The sequence below is a fragment of the Pseudophryne corroboree genome, chromosome 5, assembly GCF_028390025.1.
Source record: "Pseudophryne corroboree isolate aPseCor3 chromosome 5, aPseCor3.hap2, whole genome shotgun sequence".
Classification (NCBI taxonomy): domain Eukaryota; kingdom Metazoa; phylum Chordata; class Amphibia; order Anura; family Myobatrachidae; genus Pseudophryne; species Pseudophryne corroboree.
In genome coordinates this window covers 619,565,557-619,581,092 of record NC_086448.1, presented here as the reverse complement: position 1 = coordinate 619,581,092, position 15,536 = coordinate 619,565,557, and positions in this window count along the sequence as shown.

Sequence of the window (15,536 nt, the reverse complement as noted above, 5' to 3'; positions counted from 1 at the left end):
AAATTAGAGATACAGGACGCGGAAGGCACTGACTGTGCTAGGAGATACAGAAGTGCTTGGCGGCACTGAGGTGCTCGGAGGCACTCGGAGGCACGGAGGTGCTCGGAGGCACGGAGGTGCTCGGAGACACGGAGGTGCTGGAGGCACGGGGGTGCTTGGAGGCACGGAGGTGCTGGAGGCACGGAGGACTGGTGATCACCACTCTGGGGAACTGATGATACTCAGGCACTGATGCAGGGCCTGGCGCCTGAATTTATACTTCCCACCACCGTCTGGTTTGTGGGAAGTGCCTGATGACGTCACCCGCCCAGACGCCGGACATAGCGCCGGGAGCCGCCAGCGAGGACGGCCGCAGAGAGGACCAGCGCTCCCGAAGAGGTAAGTATGGCGGGCGGGGCGGCGGCGTGACAATGAGAATGTGTAGAGAGAGAAAAGGAGAGGCCCAAGAACAGAACCTTGGGGGGGACCTACTGGTAGAGGAAGTTGGGGGGAGGTGGAGTCATAAGAGGAGACAGAGAAGGAATGGTCAGAAATGTAGGAGGACAGCCAGGAGAGAGAAGTATCACGCAAACCAAGTGAGTAAAGGATTTGCAGGAGGAGAGGGTGGTCTTCAGTGTCAGCAGAGAGGTCAAGGAGAATAAGCAGAGAGTAGTGGCCCCTGGATTTAGCAGCAAGGAGGTCATTGCAGACTTTTGTGAGGGCAGTTTCAGTGGAGTGCTGAGGATGGAAACCAGACTGGAAAGGGTCAAGCAGTGAGTGGGAAGAAAGAAAGACAGTAAGGCAGTTGTAGACAATATGCTCAAGGAGTTTGGAGGCAACAGGGAGAAGAGAGATGGGTCGGTAGTTGGAGAGATTGGTTGGATCAAGGGTAGGGTTTTTTAAGAATAGGGGAGACAAGTGCATTGTTGAAGGCAGAAGGGACAGTGCCTGATGGGAGTGAGAGATTGAGTAAATGGGCAAGATGGGAACAGGCAGAAGACGAGAGGAAGTGGAGAAGGCGGGAGTGAATAGGGTCAAGTGGGGATGTGGAGGGGGGTGAGGACCTGATGAGGACCATGACTTCCTCTCCAGATACAGGGAAGAAAGATGTCAGAGTTGGTAGGAGGGAAGGAGAGGGGGGATCGGGAAATGGAGGAGGGGGGTTGCTCAGGCTCTGGTGGTCCAATTTTGTATGTGAAGTAGTTGGCAAAGTCAAGAGCAGAAAGTGAAGAGGGGAGTTGTGGCGGGGGTGGGCAGAGGAGCGAATTGACAGTGGCAAAGAGGCGCTGGGGGTTTGAGGATTGGGAGGAGATGAGGTTTTTGAAGTAAGATTGTTTAGAGAGGGTAAGGGCAGCAAAGTAGGATGAGAGCATAAATTTTTAGTGGAAGAAATCTGCCTTAGAGCGTGATTTCCTCCACTGTTGCTCAGCGGTACGTGAGCATTTTTGCAGATATCTGGTGCATTTAGTGTGCCAGGGTTCAGGTGTCGATCTGTGAGGTTGAATAGTGGTTGGTGGGGCGACAAAGTCAAGAGCAGAGGTAAGGGATGCATTGTATAGGGACATTGCTTGTTCAGGGAAGGAAAGAGAGAGAATAGGAAAGAGCAGCAGGTCAAACGGGGAAGATAGGGAAGTGGTGTCAATAGCCTCAATGTTATGCTTTGTGATGGTAGTCTTAGGTGGTAAAGATGGAGAAGCAGATAGAGATAGGTTAAAAATGAGCAGGTGATGGTCAGAGAGGGGGAACAGGGAGTTGGAGAAATCAGAAAGATCACAGCGGTGAGTGAAGACCAGATCTAGTGAGCTTCCACTCACATGGGAGGGGGAGGTGGACCACTGGGAGAGACCAAGAGAAGAGGTGAGGTTAAGGAATTTAGAGGCAGGTGAGTTTGTGGGGTTATTTATAGGGATGTTGAAATCACCTAGGATAATAGAGGGAATGTCAGAAGAGAGGAAATGAGGAAGCCAGGAAGCAAAGTTGTCAAGGAATTTGGAAAGCATGCCAGGGTGGTGGTAAATGACAGCTACTCGAAGATGAACAGGTTGGAAGAGGCATATGGCATGGACCTCAAATGTAGAGAATGTAAGAGGCTAGATATGCTGTAGTGTGGATGAGGTAAGTAGTATGATAAATTTTGAAATATGAGTGGTGGTTGTAAGATGAACAGAGCAGTAGAATTGCAGAACTGTAGGTGAAAGTACAGTGTTGGAAGTGTTCAGTGGCATTAAAATTTGGTTACAGCAGAAAGTTTATGTAATTGCAGAAATAGAAATTGAAGGATGTGTTAGAAATGAGAGAACATTATTTATTATTTATTTATTAGCAGTTTCTTATATAGCGCAGCATATTCCGTTGCGCTTTACAATTAGAACAAGTTATAGAACAAAACAGGGCAAAGACAGACATAGCGGTAGGAAGGCCCTGCTCGCAAGCTTACAATCTATAGGGAAATAGGTATTGATACACAAGGATAGATGCAACCTGTTACATAATGTTTCCCCAGATTGCTAGGTTCTTAGTGGGTTGTATGATATGATCACCCAGCAATGTTGGAAGACAAAATGTGAGGTTATGGGGACTGTGCAGAGGAAATGTAACTGGATAGGGAAGCATTGAAGGATGTGTGTGTGGGTCAGGAATTTGGTAGGCTTGTCTGAAGAGATGAGTTTTCAGGGAACGTTTAAAGGTTTGGAGACTAGTGGAGAGTCTTATTGTGCGTGGGAGGGCATTCCACAGAGTGGGTGAAGCCCGGGTAAAGTCCTGTAATTTTGAGTGGGAACAGGTAATACATCTGGATGAGAGACGCAGATCTTGTGCAGAGCGGAGGGGTCTGGTAGGGAGATATTTTGAGATGAGTGAGGAGATGTATGATGGTGCAGTTTGGGTAATAGCCTTGTATGTAAGTAAAAGTATTTTATATTTGACACGGTAGAATACCGGTAACCAATGGAGGGACTGACAGAGCGGATCAGCAGACGAAGAACGTCTGGCGAGGAAGATTAGCCTCGCAGCTGCATTTAAAATGGATTGAAGTGGTGAGAGCCTATGTTTGGGAAGACCAGTAAGGAGACTATTACAATAATGCGGGAGATGATGAGTGCATGGATCAGAGTTTTTGCAGTGTCTTGTGTAAGATAAGGGCGTATTTTGGATATGTTTTTAAGGTGCATGTAACATGATTTAGAGACAGATTGAATGTGTGGAACAAACGACAGTTCAGAGTCAAGGATGACACCTAGGCAGCGAGCTTGTGGGGTAGGGTGGATAGTTGCATTGTCAACAGTTATGGCAATATCAGGTTGGTAACTACCCTTAGCTGGTGGGAAAATAATTAATTCTGTTTTGGAAATGTTGAGTTTGAGATGGCGAGATGACATCCAAGATGAAATGGCAGACAGGCATCCAGTGACACGAGCCAATACAGTTGGTGATAAATCTGGGGAGGATAGGTAGATTTCAGTATCATCAGCGTACAAATGATACTGAAATCCGAAGGAGCTGATTAGTTTACCAAGAGAGGAGGTATAGATTGAGAAAAGCAGAGGACATAAGACTGAGCCTTGCGGTACTCCAACTGATAGAGGTAGAGAAGAGGAGGTAGAATCAGAGAAGTGAACACTGAAAGATCGATTAGATAGGTAGGATGAGAACCAAGTAAGGGCTGTGTCCTGAAGACCTAGGGACTCTAGTGTTTGTATGAGAAGAGAGTGGTCAACAGTGTCAAAAGCAGCAGAGAGATCTAGAAGAATAAGTAGTGTGTAATGGCCTTTTGATCTAGCAGTGACCAGATCATTCACTACTTTGGTCAGTGCCGTCTCCGTGGAGTGTTGGGCACGAAAGCCTGACTGAAGTGGGTCCAGTAAGTTGTGGGAGTTAAGAAAGTGTGTAAGGCGAGTGTAGGCAAGTCTCTCAAGTAGCTTGGAGGGACTGGGTAGCTGAGAAATGGGACGGTAGTTAGAGAGTGTGTTTGGGTCAGAGTTGTGTTTTTTCAGAATGGGAGTAATCACTGCATGTTTAAACAGAGATGGAAAGATGCCAGTAGAGAGAGAGATTTTAGTTAAGGTTGAGATAAGCACAGGAGACAAACTTTTGCTGACCTGTGAGGGTATAGGATCAAGAGGAGAGGTAGTGGAGTAGGAGGATGAAAAGAGTGTTGATACTTCATCTTCACTTGTGGGATCAAATGAAGAGAAAGTGCCAGAGGGTTCAGATAGGGATTTGAGCAGGTCACTGGCTGAGTTAGAGCATACCATTTCATCTCGGATTTTATCAATCTTATCCTTGAAGTAGGAAGCAAGTTCTTGTGCACTGATAGTAGCTAGTGGGGGAGGTGAGGGAGGGTAAAGAAGTGATTTAAATGTATTAAAAAGTCGTTTGGGGTTGGTGGCATGATAAGAGATAAGAGATTGGAAATATGTTTGTTTGGCAGTGTCCAGGGCCTGACGATAGGAGTGGTAGGTAGTCTTATATGCGAGAAAGTCACTTGGATTCTGAGATTTCCGCCACTGACGTTCTACCTTACGTGACAGTTTTTGTAGGTGTCTTGTTGATTTAGAGTTCCATGGTTGGCATCTAAGCCTACGTGGAGTGTGATGGGTAGCTGGAGCAACTTCATCAAGGGCACTCTCTAGGGTCTGAGAGGGTAGGCAAAAGGCAAAGGTAATTCAGACTGAATTTGCAAGTGTCTAAAGACCAAATGATATAGGTTCAGCATGTGCATGAAGATGTTTGTGAATACTGCAAATAAATAAATATACAAGTAACTGAAGGAGAAATTAAAAATTGTAAGTGCGTCAAAAACATGAAAATACAGTGCTTATTGTCCAGGTTACACAGACAGGAGTTGTTAGGTGTGATAAGAAGATGAAATCACAATTGTGCCAATGAAGATCTTTGTGATCCTGAGTATGGATAGAAACTTTATAGATAGATAGTCAGTGACTCAAAATATAAATAAATAATAATTTTAAAAAAATTAAAAAGTCCAAGTACTAGAGTCCATTATTCTTAATAAGGAGTAGTTAGTAAAGATTAGATGCAATAAACCAATGTGTTTATTGTGCAAACAGCAACTTTTGAAATCACTGTGATTCTTATTCAAGCACAACCATATATAATGCCGAAGGCAGAGTGTGTTCAACCACCCAAGGCGTGCGTGTTTCATAGTGTGACCGCACACCTAAAAGTGGTATATCTAGCTTATAAAATGGTCCCTGTTGTTGCAAAATAGTTCTACATGCAGAGGCAGAACTCTGGGAGGCAACGGAGTCATCTGCCGCCGGGCTCCTGCTCTGAAGGGGGCACCTCTCCTCCCATTCTGTGACACCATTCAATTCATACTTGCTTACCTGACCCTCTCCATGAGGGAGAAAATGCTCTGTTCCTGGACTTTCCTGGTAATGTATGATTGCCATCACCTGTGGTGAAAAACCTTTCTTATCAATTAACTAGCTCACCACAGGTGATGGCAATCATACATTACCAGGAAAGTCCAGGAACAGAGCATTTTCTCCCTCATGGAGAGGGTCAGGTAGGCAAGTATGATTCAATTAAGTTAATTGATAGCTGCCACTATCTCTTCAGTGTCCGACTTCCTCACTGGTCCCTGCACCATACAAATCACACCCTCTTTATTATACTGAATATACATATTTTACAAGTGTCACACCCAGGATTAGAAACCACAACCTATTACACTGGAAGCAGACACCTTACTGATGAAGCTGTTTGCTCCTGTATAGGAAATATGAGAATTTTAACTATATGAAGATACTTCTCTGACAATTACACGTAACTTCATATAGTTAGAATTCTCATGCTACCTCTACAGGAGCAAATAACTCCATCAGTAAAATGTCTGCTGTTAGTGTAACAGGTCATGGGTTCTAATCCTGGGTATGACTGCTAAGAAATGTGTGATTTAAAATAAAAGACAATTAAATGTATAAATACAGTATATACATTTTTTTTCAGAACACTGCACACACACACGTAAGTATATATGTGTATACATATATATATATATATATATATATATAGGCACATCTACATACATATATTTATCTTAATATAGTAAATAGGGGGGGGGGGGGGGCACCAGTATTTATCTTGCCTCCGGGCAACTGGGACAAACTTACTCCACTGTCTACATGAGATGTTGTAGGGTGAAAAAGATACAGAATAGGATATACAAATAGTACAGTCATCTTTGGTGAGGATTGTTGTCAGGTCTTGTGAGTTATGTAGTAATTTTGACTTTTTTTTCTGTGAGAAATGTGTATGTCTGTCAGTGAGGCTGGGATGTGCTGCTGTCAGTGAGTCTGGGATGTGCTGCTGTCAGTGAGGTGGTGATGTGCTGCTAGTATACATGATGCCGAAGACTGAGTGTGTTCAACCAGCCAAGGCGTGCGTGTTTCATAGTGTGACTGCAAACCTAAGAGTGGTATATCCATTTTATAAAATGGTCCACGTTGTTGCGAAATAATTCTACACAAGATAATGTAGGGTGAAAAAGATACAGAATAGGATGAAAAAAATAATCCAGTCATCTTTGGTGAGGATTGATGTCAGGTCTTGTGAGTTATGTAGTGATTTTGACCTTTTTCTTCTGTCAGAAATGTGTATGTCTATCAGTGAGGCTGTGATGTGCTGCTGTCAGTGAGGCTGGGATGTGCTGCTGTCAGTAAGGCAGGGATGTGCTGCTGTCAGTGAGGCGCTGCTGTCAGTGAGGCGGTGATGTGCTGCTGTCAGTGAAGCAGGGAAGTGCTGCTGTCAGTGAGGCGCTGGTATGCTGCTGTCAGTGAGGCGCTGGTGTTCTGCTGTCAGTGAGGCGGTGATGTGCTGCTGTCAGTGAGGCGCTGGTGTGCTGCTGTCAGTGAGGCGCTGGTGTGCTGCTGTCAGTGAGGGGGTGATGTGCTGCTGTCAGTGAGGCAGGGGTGTGCTGCTGTTCGTGAAGAGCAGTGATGTGCTCCGGCCAGTGAGGCGGGGATGTGCTGCGGCCAGTGAGGTGGGGATGTGCTGCGGCCAGTGAGTCGATGCTGTCAGTTGGTGATGTGCTGCTGTCAGTGAGGCAGGGATGTGCTGCTGTCAGTGAGGCAGGGATGTGCTGCTGTCAGTGAGGCAGGGATGTGCTGCTATCATATATGATGCCGAAGGCTGAGTGTGTTCAGCCAGCCAAGGCATGCGTGTTTCATAGTGTGACCGCAAACCTAAGAGTGGTATATCTATTTCTCTATCGTCCTAGTGGATGCTGGGGTTCCTGAAAGGACCATGGGGAATAGCGGCTCCGCAGGAGACAGGGCACAAAAAGTAAAGCTTTATGATCAGGTGGTGTGTACTGGCTCCTCCCCCTATGACCCTCCTCCAAGCCTCAGTTAGGTTTTTGTGCCCGTCCGAGAAGGGTGCAATCTAGGTGGCTCTCCTAAAGAGCTGCTTAGAAAAGTTTAGCTTAGGTTTTTTATTTTACAGTGAGTCCTGCTGGCAACAGGATCACTGCAACGAGGGACTTAGGGGAGAAGAAGTGAACTCACCTGCGTGCAGGATGGATTGGCTTCTTTGGCTACTGGACATTAGCTCCAGAGGGACGATCACAGGTACAGCCTGGATGGTCACCGGAGCCTCGCCGCCGGCCCCCTTGCAGATGCTGAAAAGAGAAGAAGGTCCAGAATCGGCGGCAGAAGACTCCTCAGTCTTCTTAAGGTAGCGCACAGCACTGCAGCTGTGCGCCATTGCTCTCAGCACACTTCACACGGCAGTCACTGAGGGTGCAGGGCGCTGGGGGGGGGCGCCCTGGGAAGCAATGTAAACCTATTTTTTGGCATAAAATACCTCACATATAGCCTCCGGGGGCTATATGGAGATATTTAACCCCTGCCAGAATCCGTTAAAGAGCGGGAGACGAGCCCGCCGAAAAAGGGGCGGGGCCTATCTCCTCAGCACACAGCGCCATTTTCCTCACACAGCTCCGCTGGTCAGGAAGGCTCCCAGGCTCTCCCCTGCACTGCACTACAGAAACAGGGTAAAACAAGAGAGGGGGGGCAAAATTGTGGCAAAATTATATATATTAAAGCAGCTATATAGGGAGCACTTATTATAAGGCTATCCCTGTCATATATAGCGCTTTTGGTGTGTGCTGGCAAACTCTCCCTCTGTCTCCCCAAAGGGCTAGTGGGGTCCTGTCTTCTTTAAGAGCATTCCCTGTGTGTCTGCTGTGTGTCGGTACGTGTGTGTCGACATGTATGAGGACGATATTGGTGTGGAGGCGGAGCAATTGCCAAATATGGGGATGTCACCCCCTAGGGAGTCGACACCAGAATGGATGGCTTTATTTATGGAATTACGGGATAGTGTCAACACGCTAAAGCAGTCGTTTGACGACATGAGACGGCCGGACAATCAATCAGCACCTGTCCAGGCGCCTCAAACACCGTCAGGGGCTGTAAAACGCCCGTTACCTCAGTCGGTCGACACGGACCCAGACACAGGCACTGATTCCAGTGGCGACGGTGACGAATCAACCGTATTTTCCAGTAGGGCCACACGTTATATGATTTTGGCAATGAAGGAGGCGTTACATATTGCTGATACTACAGGTACCACAAAACAGGGTATTATGTGGGGTGTGAAAAAACTACCTATAGTTTTTCCTGAATCAGATGAATTAAATGAGGTGTGTGATGAAGCGTGGGTTGCCCCCGATAAAAAACTGCTAATTTCAAAGAAGTTATTGGCTTTATACCCTTTCCCGCCAGAGGTTAGGGCGCGCTGGGAAACACCTCCTAGGGTGGACAAGGCGCTCACACGCTTATCAAAACAAGTGGCGTTACCCTCTCCTGAGACGGCCGCACTTAAAGATCCAGCAGATAGGAGGATGGAAAATATCCAAAAAAGTATATACACACATACAGGTGTTATACTACGACCAGCTATAGCGACAGCCTGGATGTGCAGTGCTGGGGTAGCTTGGTCAGAGTCCCTGATTGAAAATATTGATACCCTGGATAGGGACAATGTTTTACTGTCTTTAGAGCAAATAAAGGATGCGTTTCTTTATATGCGTGATGCACAGAGGGATATTTGCACACTGGCATCACGGGTAAGTGCTATGTCCATTTTGGCCAGAAGAAGTTTATGGACGCGACAGTGGTCAGGTGATGCGGACTCAAAACGGCATATGGAAGTTTTGCCGTATAAAGGGGAGGAGTTATTTGGTGTTGGTCTATCGGATTTGGTGGCCACGGCTACAGCCGGGAAATCCACCTTTTTACCTCAAGACACTCCCCAACAGAAAAAGACACCGACTTTTCAGCCGCAGCCCTTTCGTTCCTTTAAAAACAAGAGAGCAAAGGGATATTCATATCTGCCACGAGGCAGAGGAAAGGGGAAGAGACTGCAACAGGCAGCTCCTTCCCAGGAACAGAAGCCCTCCCCCGCTTCTACAAAAGCCTCAGCATGACGCTGGGGCTTCTCAAGCGGACTCGGGGGCGGTGGGGGGTCGTCTCAAGAATTTCAGCGCGCAGTGGGCTCACTCGCAGGTGGATCCCTGGATCCTGCAGATAATATCTCAGGGTTACAGGTTGGAACTAGAGACGTCTCCACCTCGCCGTTTCCTGAAGTCTGCTTTACCAACGTCCCCTTCCGACAGGGTGACGGTCTTGGAAGCCATTCACAAGCTGTACTCTCAGCAGGTGATAGTCAAGGTACCCCTTTTACAACAAGGAAAGGGGTATTATTCCACTCTATTTGTGGTACCGAAGCCGGATGGCTCGGTAAGACCTATTCTAAATCTGAAATCCTTGAACCTGTACATAAAAAAGTTCAAGTTCAAGATGGAGTCACTCAGAGCGGTGATAGCGAACCTGGAAGAAGGGGACTTTATGGTATCCTTGGACATCAAGGATGCGTATCTCCACGTTCCAATTTACCCCTCACACCAGGGGTACCTCAGGTTCGTCGTACAGAACTGTCACTATCAGTTTCAGACGCTGCCGTTTGGATTGTCCACGGCACCTCGGGTCTTTACCAAGGTAATGGCCGAGATGATGATTCTTCTTCGAAGAAAAGGCGTATTAATTATCCCATACTTGGACGATCTCCTAATAAGGGCAAGGTCCAGAGAACAGCTAGAGATGGGACTAGCACTGTCTCAAGAAGTGCTAAAGCAGCACGGGTGGATTCTGAATATTCCAAAATCCCAGTTAATTCCGACAACACGTCTGCTGTTCTTAGGGATGATTCTGGACACGGTTCAGAAAAAGGTTTTTCTCCCGGAGGAAAAAGCCAAGGAGTTATCCGAACTTGTCAGGAACCTCCTAAAACCAGGAAAGGTGTCTGTACATCAATGCACAAGAGTCCTGGGAAAAATGGTGGCTTCTTACGAAGCAATTCCATTCGGCAGATTCCACGCAAGAGTTTTCCAGAGGGATCTGCTGGACAAATGGTCAGGGTCGCATCTTCAGATGCACCAGCGAATAACCCTGTCTCCAAGGACAAGGGTATCTCTTCTGTGGTGGTTGCAGAGTGCTCATCTATTGGAGGGCTGCAGATTCGGCATACAGGATTGGATCCTGGTGACCACGGACGCCAGCCTGAGAGGCTGGGGAGCAGTCACACAAGGAAGAAACTTCCAGGGCGTGTGGTCGAGCCTGGAAACGTCTCTTCACATAAACATTCTGGAACTAAGAGCAATCTACAATGCTCTAAGCCAGGCAGAACCTCTGCTTCAAGGAAAACCGGTGTTGATCCAGTCGGACAACATCACGGCAGTCGCCCATGTAAACAGACAGGGCGGCACAAGAAGCAGGAGTGCAATGGCAGAAGCTGCAAGGATTCTTCGCTGGGCGGAGAATCATGTGATAGCACTGTCAGCAGTGTTCATCCCGGGAGTGGACAACTGGGAAGCAGACTTCCTCAGCAGACACGACCTTCACCCGGGAGAGTGGGGACTTCATCCAGAAGTTTTCCACATGCTTGTAACCCGTTGGGAAAGACCAATGGTGGACATGATGGCGTCTCGCCTCAACAAAAAACTGGACAGGTATTGCGCCAGGTCAAGAGATCCGCAGGCAATAGCTGTGGACGCGCTGGTAACGCCTTGGGTGTACCAGTCGGTGTATGTGTTTCCTCCTCTGCCTCTCATACCAAAAGTATTGAGAATTATACGGCAAAGAGGCGTAAGAACGATACTAGTGGCTCCGGATTGGCCAAGAAGGACTTGGTACCCGGAACTTCAAGAGATGATCACGGAGGATCCGTGGCCTCTACCTCTGAGAAGGGACCTGCTTCAGCAGGGTCCCTGTCTGTTTCAAGACTTACCGCGGCTGCGTTTGACGGCATGGCGGTTGAACGCCGGATCCTAAAGGGAAAAGGCATTCCGGAAGAAGTCATTCCTACCTTGATTAAAGCAAGGAAGGAAGTAACCGCGCAACATTATCACCGCATTTGGCGAAAATATGTTGCGTGGTGCGAGGATCGGAGTGCTCCGATGGAGGAATTTCAACTGGGTCGATTCCTACATTTCCTGCAATCAGGATTGTCTATGGGTCTCAAATTGGGATCTATTAAGGTTCAAATTTCGGCCCTGTCGATTTTCTTCCAGAAAGAATTGGCTTCAGTTCCTGAAGTCCAGACCTTTGTTAAGGGAGTACTGCATATACAGCCCCCTGTGGTGCCTCCAGTGGCACCGTGGGATCTCAATGTTGTTTTGGACTTTCTCAAATCTCATTGGTTTAAACCACTAAAAAATGTGGATTTGAAATATCTCACATGGAAAGTGACCATGCTACTAGCCCTGGCTTCGGCCAGGAGAGTGTCAGAACTGGCAGCTTTATCTTACAAAAGCCCATATCTGATTTTCCATTCGGACAGGGCAGAACTGCGGACTCGTCCGCATTTTCTCCCTAAGGTGGTGTCAGCATTTCATCTGAACCAGCCTATTGTAGTGCCTGCGGCTACAAGCGACTTGGAGGACTCCAAGTTGTTGGACGTTGTCAGAGCTTTAAAAATATACATTTCAAGGACAGCTGGAGTCAGGAAATCTGACTCACTGTTTATACTATATGCTCCCAACAAGTTGGGCGCTCCTGCGTCTAAGCAGACTATTGCGCGCTGGATTTGTAGTACGATTCAGCTTGCACATTCTGTGGCAGGCCTGCCACAGCCAAAATCGGTAAATGCCCACTCCACAAGGAAGCTGGGTTCTTCTTGGGCGGCTGCCCGAGGGGTCTCGGCATTACAACTCTGCCGAGCGGCTACGTGGTCGGGGGAGAACACGTTTGTAAAATTCTACAAATTTGATACCCTGGCTAAGGAGGACCTGGAGTTCTCTCATTCGGTGCTGCAGAGTCATCCGCACTCTCCCGCCCGTTTGGGAGCTTTGGTATAATCCCCATGGTCCTTTCAGGAACCCCAGCATCCACTAGGACGATAGAGAAAATAAGAATTTACTTACCGATAATTCTATTTCTCGGAGTCCGTAGTGGATGCTGGGCGCCCATCCCAAGTGCGGATTATCTGCAATAATTGTACATAGTTATTGTTACCTAAATCGGGTTATTGTTGTAGGGAGCCATCTTTCAGAGGCTCCTCTGTTATCATACTGTTAACTGGGTTTAGATCACAGGTTGTACGGTGTGATTGGTGTGGCTGGTATGAGTCTTACCCGGGATTCATAAATCCTTCCTTATTGTGTACGCTCGTCCGGGCACAGTATCCTAACTGAGGCTTGGAGGAGGGTCATAGGGGGAGGAGCCAGTACACACCACCTGATCATAAAGCTTTACTTTTTGTGCCCTGTCTCCTGCGGAGCCGCTATTCCCCATGGTCCTTTCAGGAACCCCAGCATCCACTACGGACTCCGAGAAATAGAATTATCGGTAAGTAAATTCTTATTTTTATAAAATGGTCCCTGTTGCAAAATAATTCTACACGAGATAATGTAGGGTGAAAAAGATACAGAATAGGATGAAAATATAGTACAGTCATCTTTGGTGAGGATTGATGTCAGGTATTATGAGTAATGTAGTAATTTTGACCTTTTTCTTCTGTCAGAAATGTGTATGTCTATCAGTGAAGTGGTGATATGCTGCCGTCAGTGAGGCGGGCAAGTGCTGCAGTCAGTGACGCGGGCAAATGCTGCCATCAGTGACGCGGTCAAGTGCTGCCGTCAGTGATGCGGGCAAGTGCTGCCGTCAGTGAGGCGGGCAAGTGCTGCCGTCAGTGAGGCGGGCAAGTGCAGTGAGGCGCTGATGTGCTGCTGTCAGTGAGGTGCTGATGTGCTGAGTGATGCACTGCTGTTAGTGAAGCAGTTATGTGCTGCCGTCGGTGAGGCAGGGATGCGCTGCCGTCGGTGAGGCGCGGATGCGCTGCCGTCGGTGAGGCGATGCTGCGCTGCCGTCGGTGAGGCGATGCTGCGCTGCCGTCGGTGAGGCACTGATGCGCTGCCGTCGGTGAGGCACTGATGCGCTGAGTGATGCACTGCTGTTAGTGAAGCAGTTATGTACTGCTGTCAGTGAGGCGGTGATGTGCTGCTGTCAGTGAGGTGCTGGTGTGCTGCTGTCAGTGAGGTGCTGGTGTGCTGCTGTCAGTGAGGGGGTGATGTGCTGCTGTCAGTAAGGCAGGGATGTGCTGCTGTCAGTGAGGCAGGGATGTTCCGCTGTCAGTGAGGCAGGGATGTGCTGCTGTCAGTGAGGCAGGGATGTGCTGCTGTCAGTAAGGCAGGGATGTGCTGCCGTCAGTGAAGCAGGGATGTGCTGCCGTCAGTGAAGCAGGGATGTGCTGCCGTCAGTGAGGCAGGGATGTGCTGCTTTTCTGTGAGTAGTGTCCCTGTGAGTGATGCTAGTGGTTGCAGTTGTGGAGTGATACAGCTGCAGCTCTGTGATGGGGTTTTGGTGACAGCTGGAAGTAGTTCAGGTGTGTGATCAGGTGTGCTGAAAAAATGCATAGTCATTTGGTCAGGAGTGTCCAATCGTGTTAGTGGGATTTCTTTCATTATAACACACCTTTACATATAGTCCCCACCCACAGCCTCCTGACGACCGATTGTGATGAAAACTAATATTTGCTAAAAATGACTTACACAATGGTGAAAACAGCATTGCTATCGGTTCAGTGGTTTCGGAGTTTATCTCTATCAAACAAATAAACAAGACATTAATTTATAAGATGTATAGCTAGATTAGAATTTAAATGTGACGTCCTGTATGTAATGATGGAAAGAGAAGTAAGATCCTATCGGCAATCTCTTTAGCCTCTACTGTGTCACTGTGTGTCCATGTATTATATGGTGGATGAGAGCACACATGGGTAGAAGCAAGATTAGAAGCGCTTCTGCTTTTCAGTCACAGCAAGTAAGAGTAAAAGACATTGCAGGCAATCCTCACTGCATGGGACGATGTGAGAGCACAGGAGATACCATTCACCTTGAGGAGGAGTGTACAAGGAAGGATGAACTTGTACTGTGCCTGAAGGAGGAGTAAAGTAAGGAGATGCATCCAATCAGGGACCTCTAAGCAGGGCCGGTGCTAGGGTGTTCGGCGCCCTCCTGCAAACTATAAAATTGCGCCCTCCCTCCCTTAACTCATAAAGGGTCAGCGTGCGTCACAAAAGAGAGGGAGTTACAGGGAGGATGAGGGCAGGGACGCTGACGGGGATTTACAGGGAGAATGAAGGCAGGGGCACTGGCAGTGAGTTACAAGAAGAATAAAGGCAGGGGCAGTGACAGGGAGATACAGGGAGGGTGAGGGCAGGGACGCTGAAGGGTGGTTACAGGGAGGGTGAGGGCAGGGACGCTGAAGGGTGGTTACAGGGAGGGTGAGGGCAGGGATGCTGATGTGGAGTTACAGGGAGAGTGAAGGCAGGGGCACTGACAGGGAGTTACAGGGAGGGGGTGAGGGCAGGGACGCTAATGGGGGTTAGAGGGAGGGTGAGGGCAGGGGCGATGACAGGGAATTAGAGGGAGGGTGAGGGTAGGAACGCTGAGGGGGGTTAGAGGGAGGGTGAGGGTAGGAACTCTGAGGGGGGTTAGAGGGAGGGTGAGAGTAGGAATGCTATGGGGGGGTTAGAGGGAAGGTGAGGGTAGGAACGCTGAGGGGGGTTAGAGGGAGGGTGAGGGTAGGAATGCTATGGGGGGGTTAGAGGGAAGGTGAGGGTAGGAACGCTGAGGGGGGTTAGAGGAAGGGTGAGGGTAGGAACGCTGAGGGGGGTTAGAGGGAGGGTGAGGGTAGGAATGCTATGGGGGGGGTTAGAGGGAGGGTGAGGGTAGGAATGCTATGGGGGGGTTAGAGGGAGGGTGAGGGTAGGGACGCTGATGGGGTTAGAGGGACGGTGAGGGTCAGGACGCTGACTGGGAGTCAATGGGAGGGTGGGGGCACGTGTACATAGGATGCAGTAATATGTGTACCTAAGACATACTTTTCCTGACATATGCCTTCTGTGGAATTTTATTTCAAATTATGTGTATATAAATATATGTGTGTATGTGTAATATTAAAAAAATATAGCTCTATTTGAATAAACAAATGCTTTAAATCTATGTGTGGGATTTCTGACAATTAAACTTA